General features: G+C 38.8%; 1 non-coding gene across 1 annotated transcript; it reads right to left on the reverse strand.

Moving 5' to 3' along the window:
* Positions 1–11,930: 11,930 nt before the first annotated feature.
* Positions 11,931–12,036, reverse strand: LOC131156805 (small nucleolar RNA R71). Its single transcript, XR_009137077.1, has one exon. It is a non-coding gene; the product is annotated as a small nucleolar RNA R71 (small nucleolar RNA).
* Positions 12,037–23,449: the final 11,413 nt, after the last annotated feature.

The raw sequence follows: 23,449 nt of genomic DNA on the forward strand, positions 1-23,449 counted from the left end.
TATCGCCCTGAAAAGCATTCATCTGGGAGTCCTTATGTCAACAATAATCCATGAACCATGAAGGAGCATCAGTATTTGGAACAACTAGAGTAGGTGGTGCATCCTAATGTGGATCTTGACCATGATCTTGATCTTCATGTAATCCTATATTGCCTTGAGGAGCTCTATTTGGCTTAGCTATCCAACTCAGTGCTCGGTTCAACACGTTTGCCATGAGTTTCACCGTAGTAGATGAAAATTGGTCATAGGATGTGCATCGTATGAATAAGGTGGATGAGTTGGCAATATCGTGATGATAAAAAATGAGGTTCAATATTCCTCCATAATGAAGAATAACTCGCCTTGTTTCCTCTTTTGAAATCATCCATTTTAGAATCAACGTTGGAAGATCCAAGCATTTACCCTTGCATAAGCACCACATTAAAAAACAATCTAAGTAGGATAGATGGTTATGAGACCCAACCCTAGGTAGAATGTTGTATGTGATGAGCAGATGATTTATTTTTGCATCAAAGGTTAATTGCCTATAAAGGTGGGTGGCCAAAAATAAATTGGTTGCTCAGTCATGATAAAAGGTAAGAAATCTTGTGGTGTGAAGTCATGTTCCATTGTTAAGGGTTGTCCCAAATTAGGAAATTCAAACTCACCAACTTGATTCCTGAGTCTAGTTGCTATGGTCTGTTGGGTGAGTGCATAGGTTTTGTCCATGACTTTTGTGCTATATATATTTTCTACCCTTTCCAAGTTTGCATAAAACAATCAAACCAAATTTATGTAGATTCCTCTTGTTTGATACGTAATAAATCTATCCCATCCTAGAACATTGAACATATGTAGAATATTCGGGAAACTCTCTTGCATAAAAAAAAATATCCAGATCTTACCAAGAATTGCTTCGGTAGATCTGATATGCTCATTGTATAGCCTCTTGGCCAATGGAGAGACAAGCCACCTTTGAATAGTATCGGAGTCATTTTCCATGAGGATTAGCTCTGGGTTGCCCTAGCTTTTTTCCTAGGCATGATTTAGGAGAAATGGTTTTGTTAAATCTGTAAAAACGAGAGGATGAAGCAAGTTTGGAGCTTTAATGGAGATTTACTAGCTAAATATAAGTGGGAAAGCTCCAAAGAGTGTGAAATGAAGCTTTAGGGGAGAAAAGAACAGGGTTCAGGTGCCTGAGGATGCAAAAAGTTGGGGTTTTCAAGAACATTTAGTATATATATCTGTGCAATTCTAGCATCTAACCTAAAGCATTCAATCGCCTGAACTGCCTGGGTTTTAAAAAACCACAAGTCATTAGTTGTTTGATTAACTGAGGATGATAGTTCAGTCGCTTGAAGTACGTAGACTTTAAAGTCGCACAAGTCAGTAGCTATTTAGTTGACTGAGAGTGAAGGGTCAGTCGCCTGAAGTTCTAAAATTTTGACCCAGACATTTAACTTAATAAATCACTTCTTCTCAAATCACTTCCCTACTATGCAATAATCCTGATTCTCGTCATATTGAGATGAAACGGTCCTCTTGAAGAGGTTTTGTGAAAATATCTGCCCATTGTTCATTCGTGTTTATGAATTCGAGAGTGATATCCTCCTTTTGAAAGTGATCTAAAAGGAAATGTTGTCTTATGTCAACATGCTTAGTCCTTAAATAAGATATTGGATTTTTGGATATGTTTATGGTGCTAGTATTATCACATTTAATAAGCACAAAAGCATATTCCAAATTAAAATCCTTGAGTTGTTGTTTCATATACAATGCTTGTGCACAACAACTACCTATTGCTACATACTTTGCTTCAACAGTAGATAATGCCACAAAATTCTATTTCTAGGAAAACTAAGACACTAGAGATCATCCTAAGAAGTGGCATGTACCACTTGTACTCTTATGGTTTATTTTGCATTTGACATGATTTGCATTTGAATAGCTGATCATTTCTAATGATGTATCTTTAGGATACCATAAACCTAAGTCTATAGTACCTATCAACTACGTTAAAATTCTTTTTACAGCTATTTGATGAGATTCTTTAGGTGCTACTTGAAATCTAGCACACATGTAGACGATGAACATTATGTTTGGTCTACTAGCTATTAAGTAGAGCAAACTATCAATCATGCCTCAGTAGTACTTAACATCTACCAGTTTTCCTTACTCATCTTTATCTAAACTAATAGAAGTGCTCATAAGGGTTCCCAATGGCTTGCCACATTCTATATCAAATTTCTTGAGCAAGTCCTTTATATATTTAGATTGATTAATGAATGTTCCATTTCTGGCTTGTTTAATCTAAATACCAATAAAATATGTTAATTCACCCATTATGCTCATTTCAAATTCATCTTGCATGCATGTAGTGAATTCTTTGCATAAGTTCTCAATTATAGCACTGGATAAGGTACTATCCATTTTACCTCTCGTGAAGCCTTTTTCTATCAAAAAGCTGCTTAACCTTTCATACCAAGCTCTAGGAGTTTGTTTTAATCTGTATAGAGCTTTTGTTAGTCTAAAAACATGATTTGGAAAATGGAAGTCTTCAAAACTAGGGGGTTGTGCTACATACACTTCTTCATTTATATACCCATTCAAGAATGCACTTTTCACATCCATTTCATAGAGTTTGAAGTTTTTGTGGGATGTGTAGGCTAGTAGCGTATGAATTACTTTCATTTTAGCTACGAGAGCAAAGGTTTCATCATAGTCAATACCTTCTTCTTGATTATAATCTTATGCTACTAACCTAGCCTTGTTATGGACTACAATGCCATTTTCATCCTTTTTATTTCTATAGACCCACTTAGTGTCAATTATTGAATGATCAGCGGGTCTAGGAACTAACTTCCAAACTTTATTCCTTTCAAACTAATTAAATTCCTCTTGTATAGCTGCCACCCATAAATCATCGTTGATTGCTTCATTTATATTCTTCGGTTCCTTTTGAGATAGGAATGCACAATGATTACATAAGTTCTTTAGTGAAGATCTAGTGGACACCCCTTGTGATGGTTCACCTATTATTTGGTCCTTAGGGTGATTCTTCATGAGTTTTCATTCCTTAGGCAATTAAAATTATTATAAAGAGTCATCATTAGATGGTACTTTAGTTTCATTGTTTTCATCCTTGATTTAATGAATTTCCAGCTCTTCTAAACTCTTTCTTATGTCTAGATCATCAATATCAATAGATTTAGAAGAGAAAGGATTAGCTTTATCAAATGCTATGTGTATGGATTCTACAACAGATAGGGTTCTTTATTGTAGATTCTAAAAGATTTACTATTTACAGCATATCCTAGGAAGATTCCTTCATCTAACTTACTATCAAATTTTCTTAGGCCCCCTTTATCATTTAAGACAAAACACTCACATCCAAATACATGGAAGCATGAAATGTTTGGTCTTTTTTCTTTCCAAAGTTCATAGAGGGTTTTATCTAGAGTAGCCCCAAGGGACACTCTATCCTTCATGTAATAGGTGGTGTTCATCGCTTCAACCCAAAAGTATTTAGGCAAGTTATGCTCATTTAGCATAGTCCTAGCCATTTCCTATAGTGATCTATTCTTCCTTTCAACAAATCCATTTTGTTAAGGTGTACGTGGTGCCAAATTTTTTTGAGAAATTCCATTTTCGTCACAGAAGTTTTCAATATCTTTATTCTTGAATTTTCCACCTCTATCACTTCTTATGTGTAAAATACCATACCCTTTTTCATTTTGAAGTTTCTTACATAGGTTAGTTAGCATTTTACAAACTTCATCGTTGGAGGATAAGAATAACACCTAGGTAAACCCGGAGTAGTCATCAACTATGACGAACGCGCGCTGCTTTCCTCCTAGGCTTTTTTTTAGTGGGGCCAAACAAGTCAAGGTGAATTAGTTCTAATGGCCTTCCAGTGGAGATTAGCTGCTTCTTCTTAAAGCTTGTTTTGGTTTGCTTGCCAAGTTGGCGAACATCACAGACTCTGTATTTTATGAACTTTATGTTGGGTAAACCCTTAACTAATTTCTTTCTAATTAACTTGGATAACAGATCCATGCTAGCATGTCCTAGTCACCTATGCCATAGCCAAATAGATTCATTTAAGGTTATGAAACATTTAACAACTTAAGATTCTAGGTTTTCTAAGTTTATGCAGTATACGTTTTCAACCCAATTTGCAATAAATAGTTTTTCATGTTTTTCGATATATTCAACTATGCATTTGTCCTTTGTAAATGTTATATCAGAACCTTTATCACTTAGTTGCCTGATGCTTAGTAGATTATGCTTTAACCCTTCAACCAACAAAACATTTTCAATTATCAAGGAGGGTGCCTATCAACATTGCCAATGCCAATAATTCTACCTTTAGCATTGTCTCCAAAGGTGACATGTCCAGCTTGCTTTAGGGTCAATGATGTGAACTTGGACTTATTTCCCATCATATGCCTTGAACATCCACTATCCAAGTACCACTTGTATTTTTATGGGGGTGGACCTAAAACATACCTACAAAAAGGATTTAATATGTTACTTTAAGTACCCAAACCTTCTTCGGTCCTTTTAGGTTTGTTTTAGAGGTATTTTTGACTCTCCATATCTTTTTGGTTTTAACATTTTTCCTTTTAAATGGACATTCAAATTTTATGTCTTCTCCTTACATAAGAAACATATGGTGTGAGTATATGCATTTGAGGAGGTGCTAGCACAGTTTTTAGAAGCTTTTACAAAATACCCTATGTAGAGGTTCTTTTTCTTCTTATTTTCAACTCCATTGAATCCTATGCCCTCCTTGTCTAAAGACATTCTTTGAGATCCAACCAGTTTATCAATGTTTTCTTTTCCTCTTGTGAAGTTATTGATGATTTTAGTTTTGTCTTCTATCTTTCTTTCAAGACTGATTATTTTTGAATCTTTCACATCTTTACAATTTGCTTATAACCTCACTAGTTCTTTGGTCATCTTGTTAATTTTACTTTTCATTTCAAATTTGGTAGGCTCCCCAAGGTTTGGGTCCTTAACTACAAAAGATAATATTTATGAAACCTAACTAATCACAAGTTCAGTAGAATGAGGACTGAGTCGAGTGTTGATCTTAGGGACCCTAGTGCAGATGTTAACCAATTTTAATCTAGCTCACTACGCCGAAACAATAATGAAAAGATGGAATTTTGGGTTTTTCTATCAAACTAAGAAAGCAAGTAAATTAAATTAAAGTACCTATGGAAAGCAAGTCTTTGGTTTTGAATTCAAGCTAGCCTTTAGTGAGTGATACCTAGGCTCAGTCAATTATCTATATTAGGGTTTCCAAGATAAGTCATTCACTCGAGTGGCATAGGGTAGTTGGGTCACACCAATCGTCTGAAGCACGATCGGGAGACGGGGTATACTCTATCCAGCATACATGAATTCCTGTTTATTATAATCTACTCGAGTGGCATAGGGATGCCAGGGCACACCAATCATTTGGAGCACGATTATGAACCGAGGTATACCCTATCCAGGGAACATTGATTACTTGTTTAATAACCGATCCCTATTATGCATAATTAATTGAGACCTAGCTATTAACTCTGGCTTAGGGTTTCATCACAACTAGAGAACTGAAAGAATTAGCTACTCATTGTGCAAGGAATTAAAGACAAGGTATTGAAAGACACTATTGAAATCATACTTGTATAGAAATTGAATTGAAATTACACAGAGCAATGTAAATTGACAAGGTATTGAAATCTACTTTACTTGGCGCTAATCGGATTCGAGGTTTGTCACGGAACCTTCGAAACACCAAAAGAGAACCAACTTAACCTAATCTAAATAGCACCAATTAGACTCAAGGCTTGTCATTTGGCCTTCGAAGTTCCAAGAGGGAACCAAAATTGCATATTACAACTCGAAATTGAACAAAGCAATGAATTGAAAATTAATCTAGATGGCTCCAATCGACACTCAAGGTCTGTCACTAACCAAGGAGGAGCCAAAAGGGAAAGCTAATCCCCTATTCAAAGTTTGATTTTATACCCAAACAGGTTTATAAGTGATTGAATTCAAATCAAGAAAGTTTCGCAAAAAATCTCACTCATCGGTTTCTGAATTTGAGCACAGTTGACCTGGTCGTACCCTAGTCTTCTCTTGGTTGAGCTATTTTGGAAAATCTTCACTTAATTCTTGTTCAGATCTTGGCTTATTTGAATTATTCACACCTTTAAGATATTTTGGTCACGCCTTGGTCAGAGCATTCTATGATTCTTCAATTAATCAACACTTTGGAGTCTTCGTGTCATGACCTAGTCACCCTTTGTGATTTCCTGGTCACATCACATAGCCAAATAGGGTCATGTTTCTTTGGATGGAACAAGGCCTTGGAGACCTGGTTGAGCACTTGGTGGAGCCTTGTGCTTCCAAATTGCTTCCTTGGCTTCTTGCATTGCTTAACTCCTCAATTTAAATTCCAATTTCCTGAACCTATATGTAACTCTAAACTACGATAAAAAGGGATAATTACCAAGAAAATGAGAATAAAGCATAGATAAATGGGGGCCTAAAATAATACATTTTAGGAACACATCACAACCCCAAACTTACACTTATCTAGTCCTCAAGCAAAGAAAAACTAAGAAACCTACAAAAGATAAACAAATTCCTATCTACCTCATCTTTCGTGGGAAACACGATTGCATTTACCATATGCAACAAGGCTTTAAACCTCTAGGTGGCCCTAATGGATGATTAATAATCTCATGAGGGTTTTTAGGGTGATACCCACAAACAACAATCTTAGTGAACATCAATTAGAATCAACAAGTAACACAATCATGCCATGTTAGCTTTGGTGCAATCCCAAGAGGGGGGTGAATTAGAATTTAAAAAATTTTATCCCCTAAGTCAATCCACTAATCAACAGTATTACACAAGCCTAAGGTCAATCTAGTGCATGTAAAATAAATCAATGCAAATGTACAACAGAATTTAAATTGCAATAGAAATTTAATCAAGCATGCACAATAAAGTAGTAAAGGAGATGACACTCAGAAATGTTATTGAGGTTTGGCCAAATTGCCTACGTCCCCGCCTTGGCTAACAAGCACAAGGATTACCACTATAGGTTCACTTTATGGGTGAAGCAACACCTAAACAACCAGGTCAATTAGCACAAGACTGACCTCAACCTTTACAACTAGGTTAATTAACATAGGGCTGACCTCAACCTACACAATCCTTACCGGGCTAGATTACCGCTCCCTCAGGCCACACCTGCAAATAAAATAATATTCACTCAATCAAATGGTATAGTGATTCTGCTTTCATGTAAAGCAGATATGTACCCAATACGCGTAAGTGATAATCAATACACTACCAAAAGATAGGATACAATAAGCTCAGTGTAGTGTAAGTGTCCACTCTCAGATAATTATATGAGCGATGTAATTAGTGCGTGAGAGTGCAAATGATACGATCTTTGTATCACACAATATATTTAATCACAATGCACAAGCAAAGATCACAAGAACACTTCAAATATCTCAACAAATAATTTTTCTCAATATAAACCAAAAGAGATATTCAAAAAGAGTTTGTAATATTTATTTGATCTTTGTATCAAGATGAAAAGATATAGCAACAAAGATCTTCAACATGCTGACAAATATCTCAAAATATTTTTCTCAAGATAAATCACAAGAGATATTCAGATTTAATTTATAAAACAATTTGATCTTTGTGTTGAAGAAAATAAAATCAATCAAAGGATATTTCAATAAGATCTTTTTGCGTATACACAAATATCTCAACAAAATATTTCTCAAAGTAAATCAAATGAGATATTTGAAATCAATTTGCAAAAAATTATTTCACAAATAAAAAGTAATACGAACTCTTGAGTATTGCAACGATGACGCAAAACTCACAAGCGATACGAAATTTTCCTACGGAAGACTTATTAATGAAGTCTCCTAGAAAAACTTCAAGCTTACTCTCAGATAAAAATATATAACAATCAACTAAAACTAACGAGAGTGTAAGCTTAACTAGATACTCACAATAGCACTCTTACTTAGCAAGGTTTGCAATGAGGATGTGTAAGAATGAATAAATAAAGTTTGGATGTGAGAAATAGAGCTTTTGAAAATCAGAGAAAATTTCCTAATTGTTTTGCTAATCTTGTAACTAATTATTCCAAATGAAGGGGTATATATAGACTTCCCCCCCGATTATAACCGTTAAGGACACAAATGGAATAATTATAAAAGTTTTAATAATATTTAATTAATTTAACCCCGTTAAAAAAATGTTAATCATGGGGAAAATATGGGGCAACCCGAAAGGACCGGTCGACCAGGACAAGTTTGGTCGATCGAAGTTCTTGAGGCTCGGTCGACTAGGACTAAAATGAAACTGTGAGCTCGGTCGACTGGACTTGTAAGTCTGAAGGTGATTTTCCTATCTTGCAAGGTTTGGTCGATCAAGAAGGTTTTGAACTGAGCCGGTCGTTCAACCAGATCGTTGAGTTCCTACACGTGGGAACTCGGTCAACCAGGGCGTTGGTGTGTATTTTCTGCACGGTCGACCAGATGGTTAACTATGTTGACTTCAATGGAGTTCGGTCGAACGGGGTCAAATGAACTATAATAGTTCGGTCGACCAGGCTGTGGTCAACCTATTGACCCGATCCTTGGTCGATGGACTGGGGGCATTTTGTACATGAAGTGTTGATCGACCAAGTGTGCACATTTTGTGCATTTCGGTCCTATTTCAAGCATTCAATCACCCCAATCAAATGATCTATCATATGTATGCATGAGTCAGTGTCCTAGGGTCATTTTTAGGTCTTTTTTGTTTTAGGAACACCTAAAAAATCCGGTGTCGGTCGACCGAAGGGTGTTCCCTAAGGTCCATCTATGGTCTTGAGCTTATCCATCCTACCAAGTAGGTAAGGTATTAATTATTGCATACCAGACCCTATTTAATATTACAAAGCCTTTTCTTAATTAAGATTACACACCCAAATAGAAATTATAACAAATAAATATCAACTAGGGTCTTCAGGGTCTTCATTTTCCTTCAGGTCTCTAAGTGCCATCATATGATACTGGCAAGATAAACTTGCACATCAACTTGGCAGACATTAAATACCTGAGTATTTGTCATAATCAAAATAGGAATATGACAAATAGGGTCAACATACCATTTCACATACAGATATATAACATTATTGCAATCATGCTTCTTTGCAAATAACTCTTTTATAAAGACAACTCCAAAGCAAATCACTCATACATGTCTCAACAGAGTATAGCCATCAAGAAAACAAGAACCTTTAGAGAATCAATCAGTAATTTGAATTTAGAGTTAATATCATCATATAAATCTAAGTTTGAGCAAGCATAATCACAAGGCATGTGTAAAGTGAATGATTCATCTCACTTAAGTCATCCTTAAACACATACAGAACGGTTGTCTTGACTTAGTTTCACCAATATACTCTAAAAAACACTTAAGAATATGGGGTCACTCTCATACGTATGGAAAAATATGCATGCTTAAACATCTCATGTACATCGAAAAATTGACAAGGAAAATAGAATGGGCTAGTTTCATAAGAATGGAATCTAGCCTAATAGCGATGTGTTGGGTCCTTCACCCTAGTGCCTCTCACCTACTCACCACATCTGATGAGTCCCTAAAATGCATGATTTTAGGCCCTCATTTACCTTTGTTTTGTCTTCTTTTATGTTGTATATGCCCTTTGTTAACATAGTTCAGAGTTATGCAAGGTTTGTTCATGATGTAGGAAAAACAGGTTAAAACCAAGGAGTTAAGCAATATGAGAAGCCAAGAGAGTATTTGGAAAACTTAAAGGTTAAATAAAATGTTCAACCAACTTCAAAGGGCCTCAAAGCATCAAAAGGAAAAGAAGACTAGGTTTAACCATGTGGTGCGACCATCCAACACAAAAGGTGACTAAGTCATCCACTACAAACTCAAAGGTTCAGATTGAGATCGATATGCTGCAAGGTTCAACCAAGTTTTTGACCATGTGACCCTCAAGGGACGACCAAGTCTAGGTACAAAAGATTACTGAGCCTAGTAATACTAAGAATCTCGACCAAGTGGTCTAACAAGGGACCTTGAGGGGCCACCAGGTCGAATTCCTGAGCTTTCTTGGAGACTAAGATCCTGCAAATCTCAACCAGCAAGACATTGAGGGACAACTAGGTCTGAATCTTGACTAGTAAGATCTTAAGGGATGACCAAATCTAGATCTAGCCCAGTAGCTCGACTAGGTCACGACTAGGGGAAAAATAGGGTGCGACTTGGTCGAAATTGACGATCTTCTTGCGCGAGATTTTTGCAGAACTTTCCTATTTTGAAATTCAAACCTTGTAAACCCTAATGGGTATAAATAATAGCTATGAACATGTTCTTTGGGTTCCTATTTGGCCTCTCTTAGGTTAGTGACAGCCTTAGGATGCCATTGAAAGCCAAGTTAGATTCGGAGTAGTATAGATTTATGGGCTGTGCATGAAGTGTCCGACAGCCTGTGACATTCGGCGATGTTCATGTGTCTTCTAGTGTATATTACATGGTATTCTTTTGTACTTCCTGTCATTAGTGACAGATGTGATGAATGCAAAGGGATGATCTTTTCACATGCTTTCTCTTTACTGCTTTCATTTATTATTTGGATGGTGATGATGTTTAGTGATAAGATTAGCACCTCTATTGCTTCAATTAGGTACATATATTCGGCTAAAGTCTCCTATAAAGGTTCTCATGATCATTTGTGATAGAGTATACTCTGGTTCCTAACCGTGCTTCAGACGGCTGATGCACCCTTACTACTCTATGCCATCAAATGACTCCTTGGATTGTTTAGCCGGGTTCCTATTAGTTTAGTATGGTAAACTCACTGAACTTAGATTACGCAAAACAACATCCTAAACTATATTCATGTCTAAACACTGCTTTTTAAGAGTTGGGTTAACTTAGATTTACTTGCTTTCTTTTACATTCTTTCTAGTATATTGTTAGACTTCACCCATTGAAAAATACCACCTTTTTACTTCTCTTTTATATAAGGCTATAGTAAACTAATTTGGAAGGGGTTTGATAACTCAATACCCAACTTACCCACTTTCTACTAAACTTGGGATAGTTAGGTTTTATAAATATTATTTTTGGTAGTTAAGGACCCAAGCCTTGGCAAGCCTACCAAAATTTGGCGCCATTGCCAGGGACTTGGCTACGGTTATAAGCCAACTTCCACTTTAAAGTATTGTTGTCTTGTGTTTTTGATTTTCTCTCCTTTTATTTTCATCTTTCTTTATTTATTTTCATTTTTTACTAACTCTTAAGTTTTGAATTTGTGTGCTATAAATTGTGTATGTTGGGTTTGCATTTTTTGGATCCTGAGTTCGTTCCTATCGACCCTAAGATTGAGAGATCCTGTAGGTCCCTTAGGAAACCAACTTCGAATCATGAGTTTACAGAGTCGTATGAACTTAAAGTAATGGTCGAACGTCCACTGGTTCCCACTGTTCAAATATTGGAACCCCAAGCTCACCACCAACTTATGGTGGTGGAGCAACCACTTAGGCTTCTTAGGGATTACTTTGTACCTAATGCATACACCTCAGAGTCTTGCATCTGGTTCCTGGATGTCCAGGCAACTCAATTTGAGATCAAAACTTCTTTCATCTTGATGCTTCCCAATTTTTATGGGAATTCAAATGAAAATCCTTACAAGCATCTAAATGAGTTCCTTGAGATTTGTTCCACCATCTGCATCCACAATTTTGGTGATGATGCTTTCCGCCTTAGGCTTTTCACATTCTCTCTAAAGAATAAGGCCAAATATTGGATGACGTCCTTAAAGCTGAACTCGGTGACCAACTGAGCCACCTTGCAACACGAATTCTTGAAAAAGTACTTCCCAATTGGGAAGACTAACCAGCTTAGGAGAGCCATCACTAGTTTCTTACAGATGGGTGGGGAACTATTTTTTGAGATGTGGGAACACTTTAGGGATCTGCTATGTCAATGCCCACACCATCAGGTCCCTAAGTGGCAATTAATTCAGACCTTCTATGAAGGGTTAGCTGAACGTGATAGTTGGATAGTGGATGCATCGTGTGGAGGTACTTTCCTCTCCAAACATGAGAATTAGGCCCAGATTCACTTCGAGAACCTTGCCGAGAATTCTCAACGGCATAATGTTGCTTCTTACAGACCCTCCGAACCATCCGCTTCCAAATCTAAAGGATTCTATGAGTTGGTGGCAAGCCATGACCTAACACCCACCCTACACGCCATCATTCAAAAGCTATATCAGTTATCTTCCTTAAGATAACAACCACAATCTGTGGCATGTGCAAAGGTGTGTGCCATCTACTAAGACCCCACACATACAAGCTACTATTTCCCATATGCACCTTCCCAACCTGAGCTTTTGTAGGAAGAAGTTAATTCTACCCATAATTGGTATGATAGGCCATCAAATGGCCCCTACTCCAATACGTTCAATTATGGGTGGAGGCAATATCCCAACTTCTCCTAGAGGCCACAAGATCCAAGTTTCCAAGATCAAAAACTCAAATATCACCCAATGCTCTACCCCCTCGCCCATATCAAAACTCTCAAAATCCTCCTGTTACTATCCTGAGACCATTATATTTTCAACTACCATCTCCTCCTCAACCTATGTATGATTCCTTCTAGGAGATGGTGTTGAAAACCCTCAAGGGCATAGAGGCTGATCGCCATGTAAATTGGCAACTACTTCACTCTTATTCCAAATCTATTGCCAAGATAGAAGCCACTATGGGGCCACTAGCTGCTTCTTTAAGTAGGAGAGATGAGGGTAAGTTGTCGAGCTAGCCTCTCGTGAACCCTAAGGGCCAATATGGTGTAGAATGCAAGCCAAGTGTTGGAACTTCATCATATAATAGACAAGCCTAGGCTGAAATCACCCTTTGGAGTGGTAGAGAGATAAACAATAGGGTCGGGGAGAAAGTAGACCAAGAAAAGGGTAGGGAAAAGATCAGGAGAGAACCAAAAGATGAATCATCTAATCCTCCTTATCCTAGTTTGGTAGCTACTACCGAGACACTTGCCCTCTCTAATGATGGAGAATTGTCCCACTATATCCTTACAGTGTCCTATCATGCAACTCTTCACTCAAACCCCTAGTGTAAAAAGAAAGCTAATGTTGAGTCAATGGTTGACACATTTAACCAATTTAAGGTTGACCGCCCTCTCAAAAATGCAATCAAACTTCAGCTTAATAGCCCTTCCATATCAGGCCTAGAGGGCTCATATGAGAACATTTCTGCTGTTTGTGACTCAATATCTAGTCTAGAGATAAGGCCTTGGACATGTGAATTTGGCTAGTGAGGGATTAGTGGAGAAGGTTCTTATTATTGATCTTGGTTGAATTCGAAATGAGCATTCACTGCGTCTGGCTGAAGATGGTAAACTTAGCACTTGTGGGGGCAACCCAATTGTGTTTCTTATTTTTCTTTCTTCTTTGAGTCTATAGGTTGTACATTGTCGAGTATATAGCGTTTAGGGACCTTAGAGTAGGTCATAGGTAAGTTGGGGGTGCTACTGACTCAGATTAGGCTAAGGCTAATTTTTGGGATAATTTTTTGATGCGCTTTATGTGTATATACTGTCTTCTTTCTTTTTATTTCATTTCTTTTCTCTTATTTGTATTTTCTTTTGTCTTGAGCATCACCATACTTTTGGAAGGGTTGTACCTATTCTCTTGATGATCTATATACACCTTACTGCCTATGAATATAAATGAAAATACATGGTGTTTTTGGTATCTCCATGTCTTTTGTGCTTCAGTGAATTATTGCATGTGATGTCTAGATCTTATATTTCTTACTTACATAGGTAAACTGGTTGATTTTTATTGCACCATGCCATGTTTCCTTTCCCATGATTCCCAGGTTCTTTCTTTCCACACTTTAGTGAGGACACTGAAGTTTTAAGTTGGGGGTAGGGCGTAGGAAACGACTACATGGCACATTTCATAGCACAAAATGACAACTTTTTAAAATATTTGCGTGAACACTATGTATTTTATGCCATGTTAACATATATTATACTCTTTACATACTCTTATATTACCTAGATGTTACATGCATAGGCTTATTAGTTGTATGACCTTATTATACTCACTAACAAAGTAGTGAGCCATTTATGTGTTGTTTCATGGGATATAGCCTAATTACTGATATAACGCTCTACGAGGGACGACTAGTGATTCATTGGTGTTAATACCATTGGGTAAACTCTTGTAGTCACGTGGTACTTCATGAGGAAAAGAACACACACACATGGTTTGTGGCACTTAGGGTTCCTTGAGAATACTAAGAGAACAACTATGGTGACTATGACACCTTGTGAGGTACTATTGATGTTAAACTCTTAGTTTTTGGAACTTAACTTTCTCTTTTCCTTGATTTTCCTTGTACATTAGTCTTTGTTGTTGTAGTTGCTAGCCTAGAGGTGATGTATAGTAGGGAGATATAAACCTACCTCTTGTAGCCTACTCAAGACGTAAAAATTGAGCCACGCCTAGAAATAGACTTTGTTCATGGACCCTTTTTGAGCTTAAAGTCCCATTGGTGATATGAAGACATAAAAAGTTGTGAGAAATGTCCTAGTTGACCATGAAAGAAAAAGGATAAAAAGAATGAGCAGAAGAAAAAAAAAAAAAAAGAAATGAAAAATATATAGAATACCTGCTCTGTATATGAAAAAGTCAAGCTAGGGACACAACACATGATTCTACAAGACTCTTTACCTAGCAGATGCATGAGTTGTATTCATGTCTGGTCTATGAATAGGTCAATCTAGGGTGGTCTTTATTGGATAGGGAGAGTAGGTGAGAATATGCTAGTGTGAAGGACCTGACACCTCATAATAGGCTGGATCCCATTCTAATGAGACTAGTTTACTCCATGCTTAACGTCAATTCTTCAAAATATGTGGGATGTTTGATCATGACATTCTTCCTCACATATGAGAGTGAACCTATCTTTCTTGAGTGTTTTTGAGGGTATACCAGTGAGGCTGAGTCAAGACAACCGTTCTGTAGGTGTCTAAAGGTATCCTGAGTGTTGCAAATCATGCACTTTACACATGCCTAGTGATGTAACCTATCTATGCTTGAATTTACATAATAATATTAGCTCTGAATTGCAATTGCTAGGTGATTCTCTATGAGTGTATTGTTTTTTATGGCTAGGTATTGTAGAGACTTGCATGAGCAAATTGCTGTGGAGTGTGTGTATAATGGAGTCATGTATGAAAAGGCCTGTACGTAACTAGGTTATATTCTTGTATGTAAAATGGTATGACTGTGTTGCATGCTATCATATCTGATGTTCATTGAGTTGGTGTTTGTGGGTATCACCTTGGAAACCCTCACGAGACTACAACTCGTCCTCTAGGATCAACCTAGGGGTTTAAAGCCTTATTGCATATGGTAAATGCAACTGTGTTTCCCACGAAAGAGGAGGTAGATAGGATTTTTCTTAGTTTTCTAGTTTTTTCTTTGCTCGAGGACTAGCAAAGTGTAAGTTGGGGGTTGTGATGAGTCTCTAAAATAGATGATTTTAGGCCTTCATTAACCTTTGTTTTGTCTTCTTTTATCTTGTATATGCCTTTTGTTAATATAGTTTAGAGTTATGCAAGGTTTGTTCATGATGTAGCAAAAACAGGTTAAAATCAAGGAGTTAAGCAATATGAGAAGCCAATGGAGTATTTGGAAAACTTAAAGCTTAAATCAGATGCTCAACCAACTTCCAAGGACCTCAAAGCATCAAAAGGAAAAGAAGACTAGGCTCGACCATGTGGTGCGACCAGCCAACACAAGGGGCGACCAAGTCATCCACTATTGACTCCAAGGTTCAGTATGAGATCAAAATGCTATAAGGTTTGACCAAGTGTTCGACCATGTGACCCTAAAGGGGAGACTAAGTCTAGGTACTGAAGATTACTAAGCCTAAAAATACCAAGAATCTCAATGAAGTGGTTGACCAAGGGACCTTGAGGAGCGTCCAGGTCGAGTTCTTGAGCTTTCCTTGAGATTGAGATCCTACAATTCTCAACCAGCAAATTGACTAGCAAGACCTTGAGGGGCGACCAGGTCTAGATCTCGACTAGTAGCTCAACTAGGTTGCAACCAGGGGAAAAATAGGGTGCGACTTGGTTGAAACTAACGATCTTCTTGTGCGATATTTTTGTAGAAATTTCCTATTTTAAAATTCAAACCTTGTAAACCCCAATGGGTAGAAATAATAGCTACGAATATGTTCTATGGGTTCCTCTTTGGGCTCTTTTAGGTTAGTGACAGACCTAGGACGTCATTGAGAGCCAAGTTAGATTAGGAGTAGTATAGATTTCTGGGTTGTGCATGAAGTGTTCAATAGCCTGTGACAATCGGTGACATTCGTGTGTCTTCCAGTGTATATTACATGGTCTTCTTTTGTACTTCCTAGCGTTAGTGACAGATGTGATGAATGCAAAGGGTTGATCTTTTTACATGCTTTCTCTTTACTGCTTTCGTTTACTGCTTTCATTTATTGTTTGGATGGTGATGATGTTTAGTGACAGGATTAGCACCTCTATTGCTTTAGTTAGGAACATGTATTAGGCTACAGTATCCTATAGAGGTTCTCGTGATCGTTTGTGATAAAGCATACTCCGGTTCCTGATTGTGCTCCAGACAGTTGGTGCACCCTTGCTACTTTATGCCATTGAATGACTCCTTGGATTGTTTAGCCAGGTTTCAATTAGTTTAGTACGGTAAAATCATTGATCTTAGATTATGAAAAACAACATCCTTAACTATATTCATGTCTAAACACTGCTTGGTAGGAGTAAGGTTAACTTAGATTTTCTTGCTTTCTTTAACATGCTTTCCAGTGGATTGTTAGACTTCACCTATTGAAAAATACCACCTTTTTACTTCTCTTTTATACAAGGCTATAGTAAACTAATTTGGAAATGGTTTGATAACTGCGCTTTAAGTCTTTGTAGATCGATACCCGATTTACCCACTTTCTACTGAACTTGGGATAGTTAGGTTTCATAAATATTATTTTTGGTAGTTAAGGAACCAAGCCTTGGTGAGCCTACCAACATCCTACCAAAGTTACCCTAGATCCACAATTCACAAACTATGCGCGAATCTATCATATGCATCAGAGCACCCGAAGACAGTTGATACTTGCGGGATTGTGGAGTCTCTAGCTTGGCTATTCTCCTTTTTATTCTTTGTTTTGATTTTTGGAATAGACATCTATATTTTTCATCATTTTCTCTTTTTCTTTCTTTCCTATGCATCAAATTTTCTTTTCTTTGAATTTTTCTTTTTCATGGTCATCAAGAACAACCAATACAACTTTATACTATCTTTGTTCTATCGATAAAGAACTAATACTCGGGAAGAGAATTCGTAAATTATTTTCATCTCTAGTGTTGGCTTAATACTCATGTCTTGAGTAGGCTACAAGACCTAGGTTTATATCTCCCCACTGGACATCACCTCTAGGCTAGCAAATGAAAATACGGAGACTAGCATACAAAGAATATCTAGAGAAGAAAAGTTGAGTTGTGTGAACTTAGAGTATATGTTTATAACTCTAAAAAAAAAAAAAAAAAAAAAAACGAAGGGCTCAAAAAATCCTCAACAGGTGTCATAGTCACCATGGTTGTTATCTTAGTGCCCACAAGGGAACCTCACTGAAACAAATCATGTGAAAGTGTGTCTAAGCCTTGTAATACACCATGTGAATACCAAAACTCGTACAACAACATTAAAACGAATGAACTCCTAATCAATCCTCATCGAGTTTCCAAATAAGAAAACTGACTATTCCTCATGAAACTATGCATAAGCAACTCACTTCTTGTTAGTGAGCATAATAAAATCATTTAAAAGATACAACATAAGGTTGTAACATAAAGGCTATATAAAAGTATGTAAAGGGCATTAAGTGTTTTAACATGGCATGTCGTAGGCAATGTTCAATGAAAATTTAAAAATCATGTCATATTTGTGCCCCTAAATGCAACATGTAATGCCTTCCTAACCCCACAACCCCCAACTTAAGACTTCAGTATCCCCGCTGAAGTAAAGATAGAAAACACGTAGAAAGTAGGGAAAGGAAGCACTGCACGGGGATGAGAGGAATACATATTCCTGTACAATAGTGCACCTGTTATAAAACCAAGATATAGGAATAAATGCAGTAGTACGCAAGGCACAAAAGATTGAAAGAAAATCACTATTTATTATCATATGAAACGGGTAGTACATACTGAAAGTAGATACAAAATGAGCTACAGTGTAGCCAAATAAAAGTCATGGTGATGCAAAAGAAACAAAATAGAAAATATATTAAAAAAATAAAAACAATAATGTGCTCAAGCATAGTAAAAATACAATGAAAGAGCATAAAATAAGTCTCCATGGAGTGCTAAGTACTCCTCCTCAGCTGAACCACCAACACTAACATCGGAATCACCAACCCCCATATCATAAGAGTCATTAGACACTGTATGCACATCAGACCCACTAGCAGCAATAGAAGGCATGCTCGAAGTAATCGCATCCTCTTTAGAATCGCTGCCAGATACAGCCGATGAAGTGGGAGCTGCTAGAGCAGTAGGTTTCTCAGGAGCAACTGATGTAGTAGCTGGCTCGAGAGTTGCTGGGGCAACAAGTAGTGTGTGAGCTTTGGGAGCACTAGAAGACTTGACTGCTCGGTCGTGCACCATACTCTCTATAATGTGTCGTAGGACAGGGGTGGGTGGTGTAACTATGGAGAGAGGCTGCTCGGCGACGTCGATTAGCAGAATGAGCACCATCAACAAAGAAGGGTTTTGATGGACACTCTCCACCTTTAGAGGCTCTGAAGCTGCCATCGGTGACGTTGTGATGAAGGCTGGCTCTACATAGGGTAACAAAAATGAGCACAAGCTCAGTAGATGGCTCATCAACAAAATTCAAAGGACCTGCAGGGGACTGGGCCTTGCCTGCAGAAGCAGAGGCTGGTGTTGTAGCCTCCTCAGTCAAAATAGCTATCTCACTCTTGCTGGAGGACTCTATGTCAATCATCACCACTAGGCTAGCCGTCGGAGTAATGTGCGGAGCGGAGATAGAGGGGAAGGTTGTGGCATAAATGACGGAGGGGCTGGTGAAGCAAAAATCCTTTGAGCAGTGGTAGCTAGAGATGGCAGAGTTGGAGATGCGGAAGGCCTAGGGGTAGTTACTGGGGCCTCAGCCTATGCAAGTGGGGATGTTGGAGCTGCGAATCCTAGAAAGACGAAGGACTCTAGAGAATACAGGAAGCATACTCGCAATGCATCAAAAAGCACTTGGAAGCCCTACCTTATCTCCTACCAAGTCTTCACAAGGTCACGCTGCATCGCCATGGTGAATCTCTAGAAATCCTGGCATAGATGGCCTAGGTTATCCCTTTCCTGAGGCATAGTGGTGGGGGAAGCTGGTGGAGGAGGCTCCATCTCTAGCCGAGTAGAAGCTAGGGTGGAAGGTGCAGCAGTCATGGTGGAGGGTGTAGCAGTCGCCCTCTTTTTCTTATTGGGAGCCCTAGGTGGTGGTGGTATTGAAGGATGAAGCTATTCCTTAGGCCCAGGTAGAATTATGGTACAATAAACTCAGTACTCAACTCACCCTCAAATGACACCCACCGATTCACCTTCAGTCATGCCATGGCCACCAAAGTCAGACTCTTGCTCTTTGTCTTCTCATTGGTGACCTCTCTGATGGGGATATATGCCTCAAGATCTCCTCAGTTGATATTCTTCCTCATCAGGATCGATATAATCAATTGGGTATATGGAATTAGGGGCCTCTTAGGCTCCCTAGAAGGCTGTCCTTGCATGGGCTTTGGCAATAGTTTCTTCAAACAGGGGTACTTCAGGTTTGTTTCATAGAACATAAGCATGTCATCCATGATAAGCTAAGGGATATTAACCTCCATATCCCTATATGCAACATAGAGGACCTGCAAGAGGGTGCCGTGCCACTTAGAGTGATGCCCAAATGTGCAAAGATTGCACTGTAAGATGAGGTTGAGGAGGAGCAAGTAATTAGGCAGGTTGTTCCTCGCCATGAACGTCCCTCTGTGGTAGATACCACCATAATAATAAGATCTGTAAAACATATAATGGATGATGTGGTGGAAGTCCGTATAATCGATTGTAGGCTAAGGGATGTCATTGATATCCTTATATGACCATGCCTGACTAATTAAATCACACGTCAACTCAAATGTGATCTCGTGAACTGTAGTGAACCAGACGCCCGTGATGGGATTATGCTACATGTTCCGGTAGAATTCCCGCGCCCACTCTGGATGATAAGAGGTGGTGGACTAGGTCATGTAATGGTCCATCTTCCTCTTTTTCTCAATGTAGCACTTCTTTTGTGGGTGGGCTCGAGTCTCTTCAAGCCAGAATGTATACATCAGCCAAAAAATCATAATCGTTAAGGGTTAACCTTTGAGCCCTTTGCCCTTTATTGGTCTGTGCCTACTCTCTCTGGGCTGCTTGACCCCTCTTATTTGGCTGAGAAGGTGGAACCAGATTCGACCCAGAAGAAGAGGCATCATCGCATTGATGCTTAACTCATTTCCTCTTAGTAGTGGCACGAGATGACTAGGGCATCTTCGAAGCAGCATGGGATTCAGAGTGGCGCATCATGATTGAGGAAGGCCAGAAGAAGATGCAAACGGTGCTATAGGAGAGGGAGAAGAAGGGACAATGCCTTGGATAAGCCCTCGGTGCACAAATAGGGACATCACGAGTTGGGAATGGAAGAGGGACGGCCAATGAGGGTTGCTAGAGGTGGAAATGGACCGATGAGGCTCGTTAGAGGACACCAAAGAGGGGGTAGGTATGGGCAACTAGGTTGGAGAAGGTGCAATGAGGTAGGGTGTAAAGAGACAAAAGAAAAGTGATGATTCGTGGGAAGAAAGGGTTTTAAAATGATTTTCATAGGTTCAACCAGGTTGCACCCTAGGTTAGCCTGGTCATGCCTTGGTCGCGCTATAGTGCATCTTGGTTGTGCCTTGGTCGAACTAGGTCACACAGAGGAAAGTGCTAGTCGCACCTTGGTCAAACCGTTCTTGAATTTGGAAAGTAAATAGTCATTTAGGGGTTCAACGAGGTCACACATGTAATGGGGCTGGTCGCACCTTGGTCAAACTATTCTATGATAAAGGTTGCATTTCCCTAATTAAAGACTGTGAGGGGTGGACTTGGTCGCACGCCAAGAACCCCCAGCCGCACCCTAAACTGTGACACTAACCTAAAACCTATTTTAAGGATTCTAGACATACCCTACAATATACAACCTAAATACTTAAAGGAAAAGAAAAACAAGAAAAATGAATGGGTTGCCTCCTAGAAGCACTAAGTTTATCGTCTTCAGCTAGACACAATGTATGCTCATGTTGAACTCACTCAGGTTCGATAATAGGTATTTCCTCTAGTAGTCCTTTACTAACCCTCTCCTCATATGTCCTAAGCCTATTCTCTAGGTTAGAGGTCGAGTCATAAATGGCAGCGATATGCTCATACAGGTCCTCTATACCTAAGAAGAAGAGGTGATCAAGCTACAACAAAGCCTCCAGGGGATCCTTCAGAAGAATCAATGGGGCAACCTCCTCAACACATTCGTCAATCATATCCACATCCAAAGATTTGACATCATAAGATGGGTGTTATGAGGCGTGAAACATATTCAGTTGGAGCTTCATGTTACCAAAGGATACGTCTATGATCCCAGTCCGACACTGGATACAAGCATTAGCCGTAGTTAAGAATGGTCAGCCTAGAAGGAAAAGGATCAGATTCTTATCTTGGTCCCTAGGTTCCATGTATAGAATAATGAAATAAAGAGGATAATATAACTTATTGACCTTTATAAGGACATCCTCAACAACACCCTAGGGCCTTTTTACAGATTGATCAGTGAAACTCAAGGTGACCGGGGTAGGCTTAAGCTCTCATAAACTGAATTGTTTGTACACTGACTAGGGAAGTAGATTCACACTCGCCCCCAAATCTAGAAAGGCCCTATCAATAGTATAATCAGCAATTACACATAAGATGGTGGCAGCACTGGGGTCCTTGAGTTTTAGGGGAATGTGTCCTAGAAGAATAGAGCTCACATGCTCGGTCAGCCTGACTCTTTTATTCATGTGCACCTTGGATTTGCACTTTTGGGTGCACAAGTTCTTGAGGAACTTAGCATATGCAAGATCTTGCTTAATGGCGTCTAAGAGAGGAAGGTTCAACATTTTCTTCCTTTTTAGATTTTGAATGGGCCTGAAGAGTTGTAGGGTATGACATTGCAGGGACATAGTGGGGCAATGCTCTTTCAGTGAAGGAGGTGGGATTCCTGGGATTAATCACCAAATTGGAGGGAGAGGGAAAGCATGATTCAACACTAGGGTCTACCCTCATTTTCTCCTTACCCTTACCTTGATCTAACTTCTCCCTAACCCTACTATCTATCTTCCTTCCACTCCTAAGGGTGGTTACAACCTAGGTTTGCTCAAGATATGTCGAATGACTAGCAGTTGGTTCATATTCTACCCTATACTAGCCTTTTGTGTTAGGGCTGACTCGGTAACTTACCCTCATCTCTCATACTCAAGGATATGGCTAGATGGCCTATAGTGGTTCATAGCTTGGCTATAGACTAAGAGTGGGAGTGGAGTAATTGCCGATCAACTTGACAATTAGCCTCGATGCCTTTAAAGGCTTTCAACACCATCTCCTAAAAATATTTATCATATTGAGGCGGAGGAGGAGATGGTTATTGATAAGAAGATTGTCGAGGGGTAGACATGGGAGGATTTCAAGGATTTGAATTCTGAAATGGTCGAGGAGGTGGAGCATTGGGTGATTGCTGAGGTCTTTGGGCTGGAAAACTCAGAGCTTGTGGCCTTTAGGAGAAGTTAGGATATTTACTCCGCCTAGGATTGTACCTGTTCAAGTATGGATCATTGGATGACATGTCATGTCTTACACAAACTCAAGTGTAGGAGACGCATGGAGGCAGGTATAACAAGTGTAAAAGGGTCAGAGCAGATGGCACACACTTTTGTACATGCCATCGGCGGAGGTGATTGTCATAGGGAGAAGACCTAATCTATTTTCTTAACAATGGTGTGCAGGGTAGGTGCAAGGTTATGGTTGGCTTCTAATTCGTAGACTCCCTTAGAATGGGAAGAGGAAGGTTGGGAAGGTTTACAAGCAGCAACAATATGCTGCTACGAATTCTCAGTGAGGGTCTTGAAGAGAGCCTAAGCATTATTCTCATGCTTCGTGAGGAAAGTACCTCCACAAGATGCATCGACCATGGATCTATCGCTTAGCTAACCCTTTAGATAAGGTTTGAACTAACTGCCACCTAGGG

This window comes from Malania oleifera, chromosome 5 (genome assembly GCF_029873635.1).
Source record: "Malania oleifera isolate guangnan ecotype guangnan chromosome 5, ASM2987363v1, whole genome shotgun sequence".
Classification (NCBI taxonomy): Eukaryota; Viridiplantae; Streptophyta; class Magnoliopsida; order Santalales; family Ximeniaceae; genus Malania; species Malania oleifera.